Raw genomic sequence first — 18,493 nt, 5'->3', positions numbered from 1 at the left:
AATTACCATCCTGGATTGGGCTTGGAATACTTTTGTATGCTTTTGGAATAAAACAGGAGTGCTGGCACAGCTGCTCAGGGCAGGGGTGGAGTCCCCATCCTGGGGATGTGTGGGTGGCACTTGGGGACATGGTTTAGTGGTGGCCTTGGCAGTGTGGGTTAATCATTGGGCTCAATGACCTTGGAGGGCTTTTCCCACCTAAACCATTCTGTGTCTCTAAACCTGAAGTGTTTTATTCCCAAGCTGAAGGCAAATGAAAGGATGGCAGAAGCATATTTAAATTCAGTGCAAGACAGGGTGCAAGCATGGACAAGACTTTCCCAAGCTGGAGCAGGTCTCCCAGGAGGATGGGTGGTGAAGCCAACCTTCCTGCCCCTCAGCGTCGAGCTGTGGCTCCTGCATCCCTCTGCACACTCCAGGTAAGGCAGTTTTCAATCTGCATCTCCACTTTGCCTTCTGACAAAGCAACAAATTACAGAAAATGCCCACGAAAAACAGACTGGGCACTTGAGTGATGGTGAGCACTGAAATTCAGGGTTTTCCTCTCATTTCCTCAGTTTTTAGTGGTAATGGGAAGCGTGAGGTCCAGCAGCGCTGACATTTCAATTTCCTCCCATTCTCCCTTTGTACTTTTCATGGGTCTAAACTGAATTTTAGGCTTGCAATTGCCATCTTCTTGGGGATGCAGAAACATGTGGATCAGTCTAAATACTTGGTTATTGTATAGGATCTATCCAGCTGTTCTCCAGTGAGGCTATTTATAGGATTTTTAATTTCCCTCGGGGGTGGGGGGGGAGTTTCTATGTGTATTCTGCAGACATGAATAATTACTGTAAATTATGTTTCTCTGTCAAATGACAGCCTTATTTTTTTTTCATTTCAAGTGTGTGTGTCATTGTATTCAAACACTTCAGTGAGAAGTTGCTGAATTGAGTAACTCATTTATTTAACTGGCTGTGGCCTGGTGTACTGGGGCCATGTACTGACCCTGATGAGTCTGGGCTGGGATGGTGACTCCATTCCTGTTGGGTGTAGCCAAGAGTGGTTTCCATACCCTAACACCACCTTTTCACAGCTACACGTGATCTGTGGTTCTCCAAATCCAATCTGACCACCCCTCATTACTACCCAAGCTCCCTGTCAGCCATCCCAAACCTGCCATGATTTTATGGGTGGTGATACATCGCTGTTTTGGGTTGAATCCACCTTGGTTTGGCCATTCTCTCAGCTTTTCATCTCAGCACACTTTGGCTCTGATGCTGTTGAACTTCTGTGTTTGCAGCACAAACTCTTGCACAGCTGGGCAGCTAAACAGAGGAACGTGGGCCATGTTAATGCTACAGATTCGTGATGGAGCTTCTTGTTTTGTCTGATGATTCCTAATAAACACCTCTGAAAAGGCTTTTTGGGGCGGTATCTGCTTGGTCCTCAAAGGTGCTGCCTTGTGTTTTGCCTGTCACTCGCTCACTGCGAGTCCAGCTGCCTTCTCCCATGTTCTTTGGGTGACTCCTCACATCCCACTAAAAAGCTTGGAGCCTCTAATTGTCCCCCTTATAACCAAGAACAAGAGTTGGCAGAGCTTTGGGAACACCAGCGCTGTGTTCAAAAAGCTCGTGGACGTGGCACTTGAGAACAGGATTCTCAGTAGTGCTGGGTGATGGTGGGACTTGAGGATCTTAAAAGGTCTTTTCCGACTTCAGCGATTCTGTGGTTCTGTGATTGTCCTTTCTCACACATTTCCAGACCAGGAGCTTTGGCTGCTCAACAGATTCTTGAAAAGATGCTGGTTCTGCTGTTCCTGGAAGCCGTGGCCTCCTGCCAGTGGCGTTAGAGGGGAATGTGTGGTGTCATCAACACTGAGGGAGTCCTTCACAAAGAGAAAGTGCAGACAAAACCAAATGTGACCCTGTTTTCCTGTCAATAAGGCTTTTTTTTGGTGTGTTGTCCTGTTGTTGGCTGCTCTTCCAAGTTTTGTTTTATTCTCCCGTGGCTGTGCTTCCATTTCCCCAGCACTGCACTCCCAATTTAAACTGAGTTTTCTTTCTCCATCGTTCCTGTGAGCAGTGACAGATCACTGCACCAACAGCTGAAAACTGAGAAAATTAGCTACAAAAACTATATCTGGACTGGAAAAAAAAAAACAAAAACAAACAAAAAAAACCAGGATATTAAGGAACCTGTGGGAATGAATTCACAGGCACCATTTTGGAGCAGCAACACATGTGCTGTGTTGAATCACAGGCGACTCATGTAGACATGTAACAGTTTGACAGGTGAAACAATCCCACCAGCTCTGGTCTAGGCAAAACATTCCTTAGATTAGCATGAATTATGCAGTTTAAACCACTTATTAACATCCAGTTTAACATTCCAAGCGTTGTGTTGGGATGTGTGTTCTTGCAGCAGGAGAAGAAGGCACTGCAGAGGGCAGGATGTTCAATGGAGCTGTAATTATTGTTTTTCCAAAGATCAGATGTGTTTTCCTGCATTTTAGTCTCATGTGCTCAAAATCTCATGGAGAAAAATCCAAATAAATCAACCACAAATTCAAAAATTTCCAAAAAAGAAAATGCCTTCTTTCGAAAGATGAAGCCATTGCTGGTATTACAGAGGCCTGTCCACAGAGATTTTTTTTAAATCATATCGATATCTGGTTGTCAATAATGTCTCAGTCTACTGGTTATAAACTTGCTTTCTTCAGTTTATTACTGTGTACAGTTGGTAAATGTATTTGTTGTCGCTTTTTTTTTTTTCCAAGCAGCACATTATTGTTAACTTTCTCCTTAGAGGGAAATAATAGGAAAAAATAGAAATAGAAGATTTTTTTAAAAAGTTTCTGGTTTTACTGGCCTCGTGGTCCCCGTGGAGGTGGGCAGAGGTCTGTGGGAGGTTACAGGTCGCTGCTGTGCAGGGCTGTGTCTGAGCAGGCACTGGGGAACATGAGTATGTGTCCAAACAAAATAATCCTTGGGAAGAGATGGGACACTTCTGAGTCTCCCATCAGGAGCACCTGGAGAGAAATCAGTGTTTGTTCTAGGCTCAGCTACTCCAGGGGGCTCTTCAAAAGTGACTTTAGGAAAATTAATTTCCTTTCTCCAGTGTGAGGTTTTCTGGGACATGGTGTTTGTGTCAGGTCAGTAGCAGAAATCATTGTCAGGCCAGGCCTCTTTAAAACCTGCAAAATGTGAAGTTGTGGTTTGTTTGATGGGAAGCACAGGGCTGGAGCAGCTCTGCTGTGAGGAAAGGCTGGGAAAGCTGGAGGTGTTCACCTGGAGAAGAGAAGGCTTCAGGGAGACCTGAGAGCCCCTTCCAGGGCCTAAAGGGGCTCCAGGAGAGCTGGAGAGGGACTTGGGATAAGGGCCTGGAGAGACAAGACACAAGGAATGGCTTCCCACTGCCAGAGGACAGGGTTAGATGGGATATGGGGAAGAAATCCTTCCCTGTGAGGGTGGGGAGGCCCTGGCACAGGTTGCCCAGAGAAGCTGTGGCTGTCCCTGGATCCCTGGAAGTGTCCAAGGCCAGGCTGGAGGGGGCTTGGAGCAACCTGGGCTAGTGGAAGGTGTCCATGGCAGGGTTTGGAACTGGATGATCTTGAAGGTCCTTTCCAACCCAAACCACTCTGTTTTCCGTGGTTTTCTCTCCCCTGTCCTCGGTGCCTCTGAGGCTCTCCCAGAGCAGCTCCAGGACGATGCCAGCTGTGTGTCAGTGGGGACAGGCTGATCCCACAGGGGGCACCTCTCCTGTCACACCACCGTGGAGAGGGGGATACTCTTTGCTGGGATCACAGCAGAGCCAGTGTCTGGCAGTGTCATCTAAGGCAGAGTTACTCAGTGCAGCAGGGACACTTTCCTTTCCTGCAGGCCATTGGAGTACCACAAGAAAACAAACCCAAAGTCTCTGTGTGGAACTTATTTTTCTCCAGAGTTCCTTGTTTCTGGCTGACAGGGAGCATTAGCTGGTGGTAGGAGCTGATTGGAAGTGACCAGTGACCGCAGAGCCCCGTGTGCGAGCGGGAGCCTGGATCCCTCTGCTCTCAACATTCTGACGTTTGCATTTAAGATGTTCCTTTCCCATCCCCTACCCCCCCTTCTCTTTCTCCTTCCTTTCCCTCCATGATTTCTTTTGTTTAATGAGGGGGAAAAAAAAATTTAAAGGGAACAACTGGAAGGTGTGTTTTAGAAAAATGAGGGTGAGCAGTTTTTGCCCACCCCTGTTATCCTGTGGGCTGGACACGGGGATGGTTTTTGATAGGAAAAAGAGGGATGGCATCACACTGACAGGGGGCTGGGTTGGATGGGATATTGGGAAGGAATTCCTTGTGAGGGTGGTGAGGCACTGACACAGATTGCCCAGAGAAGCTGCCTAATCCCTGAAAGTGTCCAAGGTCAGACAGGGCCTGGAACAACCTGGGCTAGTGAAGGTGTCCCTGCCCATGACAGGGGGTGGGAAGAGATGATCCTCAATATCCCTTCCAACCCAAACCATCCTGTGACTCTCTGTTTGGGTTTCCAAGGGATGAGCTGTCTGTGCCTGGCACTGCTGTTGCTGCCCTGCCCTACCCAGAGATGCCATCCCCCATCCCCGTGGGTCCCTCTTGCTCCAAAGGAAGGGCTGAGCTCACATGTCCCCACGCTGGAGCCTTCATCAGATTTGGAAATGGCACCTCCCAGCTCGGACATGTCCCAGAAGCCGTGAGGACTACTCCCAGTGAAGATTTGGGGCTGTAGGAAATTATTTTCCTGTCAGAAAGTTGTTACAGTTGTGGGGCAGAGGTTCAGGGGGAGCCTCAAACTGCACAGAATGGGGCTTGTCATTCAGCCAAGGATTTATGGAGGCACACACGGTGTCAAATGATACCTGTGCTACATTCTGCTGGTAATAATAAATCAGTGCAGCCATTACATTTTATTTGCACTTGAAGAAAAATGAAAGGCAGGAAAGCCAAGTGCTCACCTGCTTCACCAGATAATTTACCTGTGGCTGAGCTATAAAATGAGTGTCGCTTGCATTTCTCTTCTCTCTTAACACGAAATGATGGAGCAGGGGAAGGCACCTTCAGGCAAGAGCAGAGCTGGTGGGAAAACAAAGTAGAGCACATGCTCCTGTTGTGTTTGCTGAGGAATGATGAGAGTGTTTGGCAGCTCCCTGTGTGCATCCTGGGGAGCAGGGAAGGGTGGGCAGAGGGGGAGTGGAGGGAGGGAAAGGTTGGGCAATTAGGGTAGCAAAAAGTAGCTGAAAAATGTGTTCCCTGTTTCCTAACCTCTGGATTTGCTTTTGCATGGGGGGAAGTGAAATGTGGAGGGGCTGGAGGTCAAAATTTCATTTCTTTCACAGGATTTCTGCCAGAGTGCTGTTTCCTTCATTTATAATGAACTGAATCAGCTGTGAGTGCACCATCCAAAAACCCACAATCACCTGTGCCCGTCATGGTCTTGCAGGGATTTGGCTGTATCCTCATGGTGAGTCAGAAATCATCTATAAAATAATTAATGCATCATCCACTGCCCATAAAGAGGAGCAGCAGACTACATATGCTGTTAAACTGAATACATTCAGTACATTTTTGCCCTCTTTCTCTTATCCTTGGTGATGCCATCTCTCTGTGTGTCCCCTTCTCTCCCTCCTCGAGCTCAGCTGCTGGTGGCCAAGCTCTGGGGTAGGAGAGGGTTCCTGAGACAAGATCCAACATTCAAGAAGGGAAAATATTTGCCTGGAAAAGCATAAAATCCTAAAGGAAAAACAATAATCATAAGAAGAAGCAAGAGGGAAGGGAGTTCAGACAGAAAAATTATGGCCTTTGACATTCCTGTTTTGAAGAGGAAAGAGGATCAGGTGAGTTTATCTTCCTTAAATTCCCACTATCACAGGGTGGTCTGTGTTTCAAATCCCAGTACTTAAAACAAGGACAGTTTTAAGTAGAAATGTCCTGTCAAGGTGTTTCTTTTTACTTAACCATTAGAAAGACTGAAAAGACAGCTCCACTGTAAATAATTGTATTTTGAATACTAGGTATGTATCCAAATGCTGAACAGGGAGGCTCAAGGATTAAGGATATTTTCATTAGGAGACACCACTAATGAGGTCTGGATTTTACTTGTATTATAGAAACTACTGCCTGAGTTTTCTAAATAATGTCCCCCTAAAAACGAATTCTTTTATTTCTTCTTTCTCCTCAGTCCCAAATCTAAAGGGTAAATGGGAGCTAAACTTTTAAAGGTGTGTTGAAATTGGTGTTGGCAGCTGAATCTTGCATGATCTGCCTGTGAATTAATACTCAAGGTTACGTGTTAGTCACTTGTTTGGGGGCTTTTTTACTTTATCTAAACCAGCCCCCAAAAACCCCCGACTTAAATTGAGCTGTTTGGATTTTGATAATGACACAGCTATGCACATCTACATTGCAAAAAAAACCAAAAAATCTAAGGGTATATAAATAGTGCCATTTCAGGCCTCTGGGGAACATGTTAGTGTTCTTACAGTTCAATCCTTCTGCATCTTACATCATCCTCTTCCATGCCTTACATAACTCTGCTCCTCAAACCCCACTAAAACGAGCTGGATGCAGCAAAACACTCCCTGGATGATGTGCGTGGTAACATCTTGGCCTCCTGAGTTGGATGGGGCATTTTCATTACTTTGTTATTCCTAAAGCTGTGTTTTATTCAGGTTTGTTTAGGTATTGGTGGGGTTTTTGGTTTTGTTTTTGTTTTTTAATGCCTGTAGGGTTTTTTAAATCTTTATTGTTTTGTTCGCAAAAGGAAAGGATTTAGAGAAAGGGCCACATGTAGAGCTGTAGGACATTCAGCCCTTTGAAAACCATGTCCTTTCCTAAATTCATCCCATATAATCCCAAAATTCCCAGGTTTGGGAATCTCCCCGTTGTGAGCCACCCAGGGAGGGTGAACATCCCACCCCCCTGACCTGAGGAGCTGCTGGGGCAGTAATTAAAGATGACACTTCCATTCTCTGTAGCTTCACGTCCTGCTCCTTGCTGTCAATGTGATCTCTGATTTCTCTGTCTTTCCATGACTTTTCCTGTCTCTTTTCAACCGAACCAAGGCTTTTAATCCCCTCAGCCCTTCCATTCTCAATGCAGAGCTCTCCATCTGCCTCTCCGCAGCACAGAGAGGTTGCCAATGCAGGGAAGGTGGATTTAAATGCCTTTTCACTGCAATGGATTTGATTTTATCACTCTAGATGACCTCCACTTCCCAACACTTTGCTCTTATCAGGCACATTGTTGCTGTTCAGAGAAATGAGATTCAACCATTCTGACAAAGTTAAGGGGGAAACTCTGAGGTTTGAGCATTTTGGGGGTTTGTTTTAAGCATTAAACCATTTTTCCTTCACTCTTTTGTTTACAGGACAGTATTTCTTTGATACTATCCTGCTAAAAGTGCAACCCCAACGCAGCATTAAAATTCAGACCCTGAAGTAGATCAGCCTTCCCATTTCTCTCTTTACTTCAGCCTTGTCAAGCTCTATTATTCTCAATCCACTTCGACAGTTCTGGGTTAAAAAGACACCAATTACCCTTTGAAATTACCCTCTCACTATAGGATTAGCTCCATTTCTACTGACTTTGGAAGTTCCTTGGGCTCAGGGGATATTTTGGAGGGGGGAGGGTACCCCAAAACGCTGCATTAGGACCATTTTATTGCACTTGACTGGCTGCCTTGGGGATGGCTGTGGCACTTGGTGGCAACTTTCCCTCTTAACCACATAAACACTCATTTTAATTATTAGTAAAACTGGTTTGTGCCATTTCACTGGTGCCATTTCACTCCTCTTTCGATCTGTAAAGCCTGACAAAAATGGAGAGGGAGAGGAGAGGAGAGGAGAGGAGAGGAGAGGGAGAGAAGAGGGGATAGTTCAGCAATAAAAATGCCCTCTGGAGGAACCTCCCTGTGCGTGTCCTGTGCCCAAAATGACTTTATGAACCAGTACCCCAGTGTTTCCACGGGGTTTAAGTGGACAACAGGCACAAAACTTCAGCTTTTTAAATGAGAAATAGTGTTTTATAGCTGGAGAGGTGTAGGTTTGAGTAAAAACCAGAAGGTCTCTTGTTCCCCCATTTCACTCCTCCATTTGTCTCTGGTTCTGACCCATGTGTGACACATTCTGCTGTCACAACCCCCCCCCCCTCTCCTCCCCAGATCTGCTCAGGCTTTTGTGCCTGTTCCCAGCGACAGGGGATGACTCAATGCTGGAAACGTGGCCGTTTAATTTCCAGCTGGAAAACGGGGAATGGAGCTGCGAAGCAAACGCCGTGACCCAACAGCAGAACTGTCCTAGATTCTCACATCTTGCTTGGAAATTTTGTGACAGCCTTATTGCCCAAGGGTCCAACGTAATCACTTCTCAGTTCACTGATACGCTTCCTTTCAGCATCTGCACTAAATGTGTCTTTATCCCTCCTGCATGTAGGAACACTCCTTAATTCTTCAGATGCAAAGGAAAAAAAAAAAGAAAAAATCCCACCTCGAGTGGGGAATGGCTTGAATTGCACTTATTTTAATTTTGGCTGTAAAAACGCTTTGAAAATTGTTCTCTCCGCCCCCCTCACCACCCAAATTCTTCATTGATGATCCCGCTTTTCTGTCTTTCATAAACATTAGGTTATGAAAGCCTGTTTTCTACTGCCTTGACTGAAATAGGACCTTCACTTGCCCGTGGCCAGTGCGGTGTTTTCTCCTAAGTCAGTGATTTGCAGCAAGTTAGAGAAGTAAAGAGGAGTGAAATATTTGATTTGTATCAATAGGTTGGTTTTTTTATTTTAACCAAAATCACATGGTGGCTTTCAGTCACTGATGACTTCTGTTGTAATACTTGCCAAGGAAACTCGGAAACATCTGGAACATCATCGTTTGCAAAAGTTACTGGTGGCACCAGGAAGGGTGTGAGGGGCTGCAGGATCTTCCTGGCATTAAAGAAGGTCCTGGATGGAGGACTTTGGGTGCTGCCAAATCAGGCTGATGATGGCTGAGAATGTAGATAGAGAAGATTAATTCTATATATTCTTGTTTATGTATGTGTAAAACCCCACCTGAATGGACATTGCCTTTTGTGTTTCCCTGTGTTCTGTTGTTTCCCATCTGTTGTTTTAATGGATGGGCTCATTTTGCACCTATTAGATATCTCATAATTTATCTGAATTTACAGTTTTCCAGTTCTGGGAGGAGGGGATGGAGCTGTTATTTTTCATATTCTTTCCTTTCTGCTTTTTCTTTTCACTGTTTTCTTCTTAGGGGTTGCATTGCAATGTGCTTTCTAGGAAGCACAGATCTATTTTCAATTTTGACCTATATATCCTGTGCCTTGATTAGTTAAGAACACTAAAGCACTTTGGAATCTTCGAATTGGCTCCTAAATTGCAGACAGAAAAATTGAAAGAGCTCTTTCTGTTGTCTTCTCCTACAGGGCAGCATCAAACCTGACAATGATCTTTGCTCCTGGAACATAAGGGGCAAATTTAAAGAAAGATCTAAAGCACTTTTAAAAGCCATAAGCAATCAAAATGCCTTTCTCTGGCTACATGAAAATAAGCCTTTTTTTTTTTTTTCCAGGGTAGTTATTTATTTATTAGGAAGCATTCAGGGAGGAGTGAGTTATTTAGCTGATGTAAATAATTAGTCTAATGCTGAAAACGAGACCACTCTGGTTTAGCTCAGTTAATGTTTTAGAAAACTTCATTATATGGTCCAAAACTCAGATCATTGAGTCCAACCCTTAGCCCAGCACCACCATGTTCATCACTAAACCACGTTCCAGTGTGCATAAGAACTATCTTAATCTTGCTTTTGATATAATTTTCACTGGTGTGAGTGCCACAGCCCTGGAAGCTGCTGCTCCCGGCCGAGTTTGCCACGTGATTTTGAATCCACTCAGACACTCCTGTGCCATCTCTCATTTATTCACTGGATAAACACCACCTGAGTGTTTCAACCCTGCATGACTGAAATCAAAAGAAGGTTTCACATCAACCTCAGTGGGAAAACAAGCTGGCTCAGAGTGCTCCTGCACACACACACTCAGCTGCATTAACTGCAGGTCTCGGATCCACCTGCTCTGCTACTGCAAAAACACCACTTTGGGAAGTTATTTTTGAAAACCGGTGACTGTAAGTGCTCTGGCAGAGGCAGGGAAGGGGCATTTTAATGATTATATTTCATAACCATCACTGATGTCACCTAAAATCTGCGCTCTTTTCCATCACCTTGAAATTAATGGTACATATTAAAGTAGCTTTAGTGGTCCCGGAGTGGGCCAGGCTTGGACCAAATGTCTCACAGAATCATTGAGGTTGGATCAAGTGCAACTGTTCCCCCAGCACTGCCAAGGCCACACATGTCCCCAAGTGCCACATAGACTAGTTTTTTGAACAGAGCTTGTACAAAGGCAGGGACTGATTGCAGAGGGAAAGCAGGAGAATGGAAAAAAAAAAAAAAAAAAAGGAAGGAATTGGAGTTTTAAGTGTTCAAGGCCAGGTTGGAGCAACCTGGTGGGGTGTTAGGTGTCCCTGCCCGTGGGGAATGAGATGGTCTGTGAGATCTCTTCCAACACAAACCATTCTGTGATCCCGTGATTTTCCATCCCAGGCCCATTTCTGGTGGTTTCAGACTGAAATGCTGCCCTAGGAAACAGAGGGAGATATGGGAAAGCGTTTTCCAGTTGGGAAAAGTACTAGTGGAGAGCTGTAAAGCAACAGATGCTTCAGCAGAAAAAGGGTGAGGAGGGCTGGGCAGGAGGGGTGGTGGGTCCATCACACAAACATGGGGAGGGGAAGCTTGCCTGGCTGCAGAACCCATTATAAATCCAGCCATGAAATTTTGACTGGCTGGGCTTCTTCCTTTGTTGTGGGAAGTCTGGATGAAGAAGATTTATCTCTTCAGTGAGATTTAGTTCCTTTTCTGTCTTCATTCACGACGTCCCCTGGCATTTCACTCACTGCTGGTGAGAGATGTCCCCCAGGAAGGCAGATCCTGTCACACAGACATGAGCTACGCCGGGTTTGTTGTGACCTCTGGTGAAATCTGTCAGGAAAAGGACCATTATCCCCAGTTGTCTGATATTAAATGCATTCCTCTTCCAACTGCAAAATAATTATCATTATGATCAGTGTTCATGCAGCGCTCTGTGGCTGGAGACACCTGTTTTTTTGACAGGTGCTTTCTCAGGATTGTGTGCTGAAGATCTCCTCTGAAAAATTCGAGGACAGGTAGGGACGCTGTCTCTTGTTTGTTAGAAAGCAAAGTGCAGCCTGGCCCTCCTCCCTGGCTGGGATGAACTGCAACCCAAGACAGGTTTAGCTTTGCCTGATGATGATGCCTCCCACAATTATTTCATCCATCATTTCTGTCTTCACTGCTCTCCACGTCTCGGAATGTAATCCTGGAAGGGTTGAAATTCCACATTGCAGTCTCTGCTTTGTTGTTTCTCCTCTTTTTCCCTGTTTGCTGTGTGAATTTGCTGCAAACAGCAGTTAAGACCTTTGGACACTTCCAGACAAACTCCTGTTTCTACAACAAACAGCTGGCAGTAGTTCCATCTCATGGAAAGCTGGAAGGCTCAGTTCACTGTCCGTGAATGGCCACAGACTTCTGTGTATCAGCAGCTTTTGCGGAGCCAAGTTCTTGCAAACGAGTTGTGGAAGCAGACATTTGGCAGAGCAATCAAAATTTGTGAGAACTTTATGACTGTCAGGTGTTGGGCTGTTTGACTGTTTCATCCAGTCCTAGTGGGAAATGCCTTCATTTTCCGGTGCTTCCAAGAATAACTGGTGTTACTGTTCCTGATCAGTTTTGGAATCTGTCTTTATGGGCATTAGTTTGTAAAATTTTCCCCATCTTTTCTGTTGAAAATCTGTATTCAGCACAATCTCATGGTCAGGCTGTTGATAATTTACCTAAAGAAATGCAGACCGAGTTGCTGCAAATCACAGATTTGTATTTTAAAGGACGTCACTGCCATTGCTGTACCCAAGTTTGGGACACAGCACCCTTTGCTTCTCATCTGAGGACGTTTTTTTAATGTCAATGCCTTTTCTAACTGACTTTCTCATTGTAATGATTTCTCCTAAATTATTTGACAGGCAATGAAAAGCCACCACTGCTGAAAGCCTAGGATTTCCCATCATCATGGAACCTGCAGCCAACTAAACATCACCTCAGAAGTCATGGGCTCCCACCCCTGCTCCTGTCTCAGAAGTTTTCTACTCCCTGCCCCTGAAGAAAACTGGAGGAAGATTAAAAAGACGTATTTTCCAAGGTAATTTCTTTAATATGCGCTTTTCTAGCTGCGATTTCAGGCAGAAAACACGTCCGTCCCCATCTCTGTGGGCAGAGGAAATGCATTAGGGATGGACAGGGATGGATGGGAATGGTCAATACCTGCTTGCCGCAGACAAATGGAGCCCTTCATGGGACTCAGTCCAGGAATAAGTTGAAATTGCTTTTCTTAGGACATCTTACTATTAAGAGTGAGGAGCTGAAGTCTCTGGGAGAGGGTTTTTCCAGGTCCCTGCCACTGCAGGACAGAGCTGTGTAAAACACAGTTGTACTGGCTCAAAGGAGTTTTGTTTAAAGAGATGCAAAGGGCCACAATTTCAAACTCAGAACATTGCAGTGATCCTAATTATGGAAATAAATGTGGGCCCTGCTAAGAGAGATGTACCACTGCAAAATCAATGATGGAGTGCAGGATAAATCACACAGGCCTAGAAGCAAGTACAAAGGACTCTGTAGTAGAGACACCCTGTTTGAAATTATAATCTCAAATGATTTAGGCACCTCATTTGCACTTGCATATTGTTTTCAGGCACTTCCAAAAAATTCCTGAAGCTCTCAGCTATTTGTTTCACAACGAGATGTGCTTCGTGAAGTGTCTGTGACATACACAGCCCATATGTTTGTTGACATATGGACTCTCTGGCTATCAAATTTAAACCCCTTTTTGGGGCTAAACACAGGACTGTGATGTGCACAATAAATATTGATTCCTGGGTTTCACTAAGCACAGAATAAAATAGCTGCAGAAAGCCCTAAAGCCTTAAGCCCTGATGGATTTTTCCACAGGCAAAGGCAGACAAAAGAACACACAGAGTTTTCCAGCAGCACCCCCAAGGCAGCAACATCACCTTTTTTTTTTTTCCATGGAGGTTTCAGTCCAAGCATTTTCTGCTTTATGTGCAGAAGAACAGGAAAAGGGAACAGTTGATGTGATATGAAGAAAACCTGTGATTTTTTAGGGTTTTTAACCAGCATCCAGAATTCTCCCTAGAAAAATCCTGATGTCTCTGACCTGCTAAACCTGGAGATGTGCACAGGCTGCTTCTCCAGCACTGTGTGATTTTCCAATGCATTGCTCTCCCTAAAACCAGTGTAGGGACGTTTATTTGCAGAAAGACTATGAAAAAAAAAAGGTAATGTAAAAAAAAACCAGCAACAAAACACCTCTGACTTGTCCAGCCGTATGTGAAAGTCTTCTTTGGTTATTTGCCATTCTGTTTACTTGCTTGGCTTCAGCAATACTTAAGTATTTCCTGCTAAAACTACAGAATTTCTGTTCAGATCTAATTTTTTTAATTATTTTTTTCTCTCTGAAAACTACTTCTTCTTCTGAGCAAACACTAATTTTCTCCTCTCTGCATAGAGAAACTGTTCTCACCGAGCTCTCTGGTGAGATCCTCTCTGCTGGTGGTGTGGAGCTCTCACAGGGTATTTCAGCTTCTGCTTTTTCAGTAGGAAAAAAAAGGAGGTAAAAGTGAATTTCAGGCCTCTTTTATGGCTGTTCTGGCTCAGTGATTTTCTCTGTGTTACCTGATTTGTTGCACATTCCCCTTGCATTGCTCTGGCAGGGCTGGGGAGTTTGCTCAGAGTGCCCAAACAGATGGAAAAGGACGGATGTGAGGGTTGGTTTGGTGGCATCACTGGCACTGCTGCATCACTATAATGCCTTGAAGCTGTATTGGTTTTTTTTTGAGTGAGGCTCCAGAGCAGGTTGGATATCCAGGCACTGCTACTGGGTGTGGATTCCCTCCCTGCAGGCAGTGGATGCAGCTCCCACCCCGTGGTGATTTTGGCACTTCACTGCCCAGCCTGAAATAGATTTTCCCACCTGCAGGAAAGAAATCCACGTTACAGGACACCATCTCCCTAATTTGACAGCCCTTGCTGGGAGGCCAAGGAGCTGTGTGAGCAGGAATGTGGGAATTGCCATCCCAGCCCCTGGAAGTTTCCCTTCGGTTCACCGGGAGCACGTTGGCAGCAAGGGCTGGAGCAGCTCCATCAGCCTCTGCTGGGTGTCTGTCACAGTGGAACCAGGCTTAAAAAACCTGCTCCAAGTTAATGCTAGACCAGAAGAAAATGTGCAAAATTGAACCTTGCCTTCCCTTTCTCCTCCGTTTTTCCTTTCCTCCTTTTCTTTTTCATTTCCCTTTTCCCACACGAAGAGGCCGGTTGGTAACAGGGCACATAAAGTCCTGTGTTCTCCCCAGTGCCACCAGCTGCAAACTAAAATATATGGCACTTTCCCCTGGGATGTGGTTATTATTCTTCATTAATCATTATTATTATTATTCACTCCTGAAAATCTCAATCAAACCAAGCCAGAGCTGAAATACTAAAAAATACTAAAAAAAAATAAAATAAGATAAAATAAAATAATACTTGAAATGTATGTCAGGAATCAATTGGATGCAGATTCCTGGAAGTTTAATTTGCTTTGTGCAGTGTTGAAAGACCTGACTATGTTTTTAGCAGCGTTTTGGGTCAGCTGGATGGAACTATCTCTGCCCAGGCCCGATGGTGACCCAGCAAAAACCCCAGGGCTGCCTTGTAAAGCTGCTCTGCTCATCTAAGGCTCCAGAGGATTTTTGGGTGTTCAAAAATGTAGGCACATGCGTTTTGGCAATAAAAACAAACCCAGCCCACCATTAGGAATGGAAGAGTCAATTCTATTTTGCTGTAATATTTAACAAGAAAGGTGCCATATAAGTTAGTAAGAGCGTGTAGACACACAGTTTAATTAAGATAGAACCCCCAGAACGTGGAGTTTATAGCCTTGTGCAATGTAATTGTGTTTAGATGAGTATGAGCATCATAAACTGCAGAGTCACATGGCACTGACTGATGAGGGGGTGTGTAACTGTGTCACAGGGACCAGAGGGGAAGGTGGTTTGGTTCGTTGGTATTGTTGAAGTGAAGGACTGGGAAAAAAAAACAACACAAGGTGCTCCCAGCCTGGTGCTGCTCTGATCTGCTGTTTAATCATGGAATCCTGGAATGGTTTGGGTTGGAAGAGACCTTGAAGATCATCTCGTTCCAGTCCTTGCCAAAGGCAGGGACACCTTCCACTAGCCCAGGTTGCTCCAAGCCCTGTCCCAACCTGGCCTTGGACACTTCCAGGGATGGGGCAGCCACAGCTTCCCTGGGCAACCTGTGCCAGGGCATCACCATCCTCACAGGGGAGAACTTTTTCCTAATGTCTCATCTAAATCTATTTCTCTTTCAGTGAGAAACCATTCTCCTTTGTCCTTTCATTACCTGTCCTAGTAAAAATTCCCTCTCCAGCTCTCCTGGAGCCCCTTTAGGCCCTGGAAAGGGCTCTCAGGTCTCCCTGGAGTCTTCTCCAGGTGAACACCCGAAGCTCTCCCAGCCTTTCACTGAGACACCTTTTTCTTCCATTAAACAGTTTCCTCCTTCATTTTTTCCATCCACATGAACTGGATGATCCCAGTGATTCCTCCAACATCCCTATTTGTTTCTTTTTGTCCCTGGCAGAGGAGAGGAGCTGGAAATGGAGCCCTCCCAGTGCCACGCTGGCCTTTCTCCTGCCGCTCTTCAGGCTGCCCACAGGGTATGAGCCACTCCAAGAGCAGAACAGGCTCTTTCCTGACCTCAGCCACCAGTCAAACAACCTCAGAGGCTGAAGAGAGACCCCAGCAAAGGCCTGGTAACCCGGGTTTTGAATCCTGTAGGGACTTCAAACACTTTTTTGGCCGCAGGGCTTGGCTCTTTCCCAGCAGAGCAGCGGCTGCAGTTGCTGCCCCGGGAGCCTCGAGCACAGGATGGGGTTTTTTAGCCTCTATTGCAAAGCTTGAAATTTCTCTCTGTCTCCTGTGTTGCTTCTCTGCCCCTGACCTAAATTATGAGGAGAGGATATTAAGCCAGGATTTTAACTTAGGAGCTGAACTACACCCACAGGAGGAATTAAAGCCCAGTGTTGTTCTTTGATTGAAGGTAAGCAAGCGGTGAAATTGTACCGGGTTCCTTGTTTAAACTGCTGCCAGAAATAGGAAATTTTGAGCAATATTTTGCTCTTCTTTATTGCTCTTTCTCCTCTAAAACTGGTCTAATACTCCCCCCCCCATATTTCCATGGCAAGAGGTTGGAATGAGATGGTCCTTAAGGTCCCTTCTAACCCAAACCATTCTATGGATCTGTGATATTTAGACACAAGCCAGTCCTGATTTGACTTGTTGGTTTGTTATTTCGTAATAAAATGTCACCTAACCTTAAGTTCTTCCCCCTTCCTGCTTGCTATTAAACCTGATTTCCCCCAAACCAGCATTTGCCAGTCCTTGCTGGAATTCCTTCACCATTAAGTCTGTGGGGTTTTGTGTGCCATGTCACTGTTGTGGTGCCAGAGAAAACCTTGGGAAAGGAATGTGACAGAGTTCCAACTTCTTGGATGAGTCCAGAATTGCTCATTGCTGTGAGAAGGTGCAAACTGAGATTTTTACCCCACCCTCCATCTGGGCCTGGCTTGTGGCTACCTGGTGGCTACCAGTGCTCCTGCTGTAATTGTTGAATGCATTCTTCCTTGAAACAGGTTAAAAAAAAATCCAAATTTAAAAACATTGAATCTAAATAAATATTCTGAGTCCTTGAATAACCCCATCTCCTTTGATTATAGATCTTTTCTCCCTACTCAGACAGTTCTTCAACCTGCCAGTAATAGACTAATGGACTGTGTCCTTGTGTCCTTGGCTGAGGAATGAGGTGCTTTAATGCTCTGACTGTGGCCCACCTTTATCCTTGCAGGGCACATGTGGTTGATGTTGGACCGTGAGTCACTTTATATTGGATTTCTCTGTGTGAAAAGAGTGATTTGATTCCTGCAGGTTCCAGCCTGAGTTTATCCCGTCGCAGGATTTTCTCCCGACACTGCTCATGGACAAGGTGATAATCTTGTATCTGAAGGCAAACATATAGAATGCATTTCAGTGATCCCACGGAGTGGTTTCCCAGGCAACTGTAACATCTTCATCCCCAGCAGGGTGCAGGGCTTGCCTGGCCAGCTTCCCTCCGTGCTGGAGAGCCTGCGCTCAGCAGACGTGCCTCGCTGAGCTTCCCGGAGGCTGGAAAAGCAAATGTGCTTTGGATGAGTCTGGGATATTCCCTCTCCAAGTTAAGGTCATTCACGGGGCTGGTCTTGTCCAGAATAAACTGCTCAAGACACGTAGCCTGGGCACAACCTGCTGGAGTGGATGATGGATTCTGGGAGCACAGAGGAAAAACTCCTCTCAGGGGGCAGAGACAGGCAGGTGAACCTGGAGCTAAAGAGAAATAGCAGTGAGACAAGAGACAAAAACCCCACATGGCTGAAGTTAGGAAGGGGAGAGGAGAAGACCCCCTGAAGAAATGTCTGGGATGGTCTTATTGCAGCCTGTCAGTACCTAAAGAGACTCCGAGAGAGCTGGAGAGGGAATTCTCACTAGGGCAGGTAGTGAAAGGACAAAGGGAGTGGCTTTAAATTCAAAAACAGTGGGTTTGGATTAGATACTGAGAAGAAATTCTTCCCTGTGAGAGGGGGGAGGCACAGGTTGCCCAGAGCATCTGTGGCTGCCCCATCCCTGGAAGTGTCCAGGGCCAGGTTGGACGGGGCTTGGAGCAACCTGGGCTAGTGGAAGGTGTCCCTGCCCATGGCAGGGAGTGGAACAAGATGATCTTCAAGGTCCCCTTAAAACCCAAACCATTCTGGGAATCTATGAAAACATCACTTTGTGCAGCAGAAGAAAACCATAGTAAATACATTTTGGTTTGTTTCTGAGTCCATTCATGTGGAAAACAGGACTGAGCACAGAAGGACAGTGGAGAACATGACACTGCATGAACACAGCGTGCTCCTCTTCAAAACCCCTCCCCAGCACCTGTTTGGGCTACACTACCCCAAATGTGTCAGTGGGGTGTGGGGGGAGGTTCTAGGTTAGAAAATAGCCCTGGGAGATGCAGAGTTCTCAGTCTGTGTCTCCCATCCCTGACATGTGGAACAGGAACATCCAGTTTACAGCTTGTGAACTGCAGGGACTGCAAAGCGAATTGATGTGGCTGAAGAACACAGTTTGGCACTGAAAAAGGAGAGGATGACTCTGAGATGCACCAAGAAACCACAGGAGGGCTGAGCTGTGAATTGTTCCAGGGGAATGGGAGAACTTTGGGCTGAGCCTCTTGGCCACATGGTTGTCGGTGTCGGGCCCGTGGTGCAGACTTGC

The 18,493-nt window shown here is 45.5% G+C and overlaps 1 protein-coding gene across 1 annotated transcript in view; it reads left to right on the top strand.

Moving 5' to 3' along the window:
• Positions 1-270: 270 nt before the first annotated feature.
• NPS (neuropeptide S) overlaps positions 271-18,493 on the top strand; it is a 30,174-nt gene continuing 11,951 nt past the window's right edge. The window contains exons 1-2 of the mRNA XM_027899297.1: positions 271-419; positions 12,092-12,267. The gene's annotated coding sequence lies outside the window, so the exon portion shown is untranslated. The remainder of the gene's footprint in view (positions 420-12,091; positions 12,268-18,493) is intronic.

This window comes from Empidonax traillii, unplaced genomic scaffold, assembly GCF_003031625.1.
Source record: "Empidonax traillii isolate 1590-97213 ecotype Southwest subspecies unplaced genomic scaffold, ASM303162v1 scaffold655:size661012, whole genome shotgun sequence".
Taxonomy (NCBI): Eukaryota; Metazoa; Chordata; class Aves; order Passeriformes; family Tyrannidae; genus Empidonax; species Empidonax traillii.
This window is presented reverse-complemented; position numbering and strand designations above follow the sequence as displayed.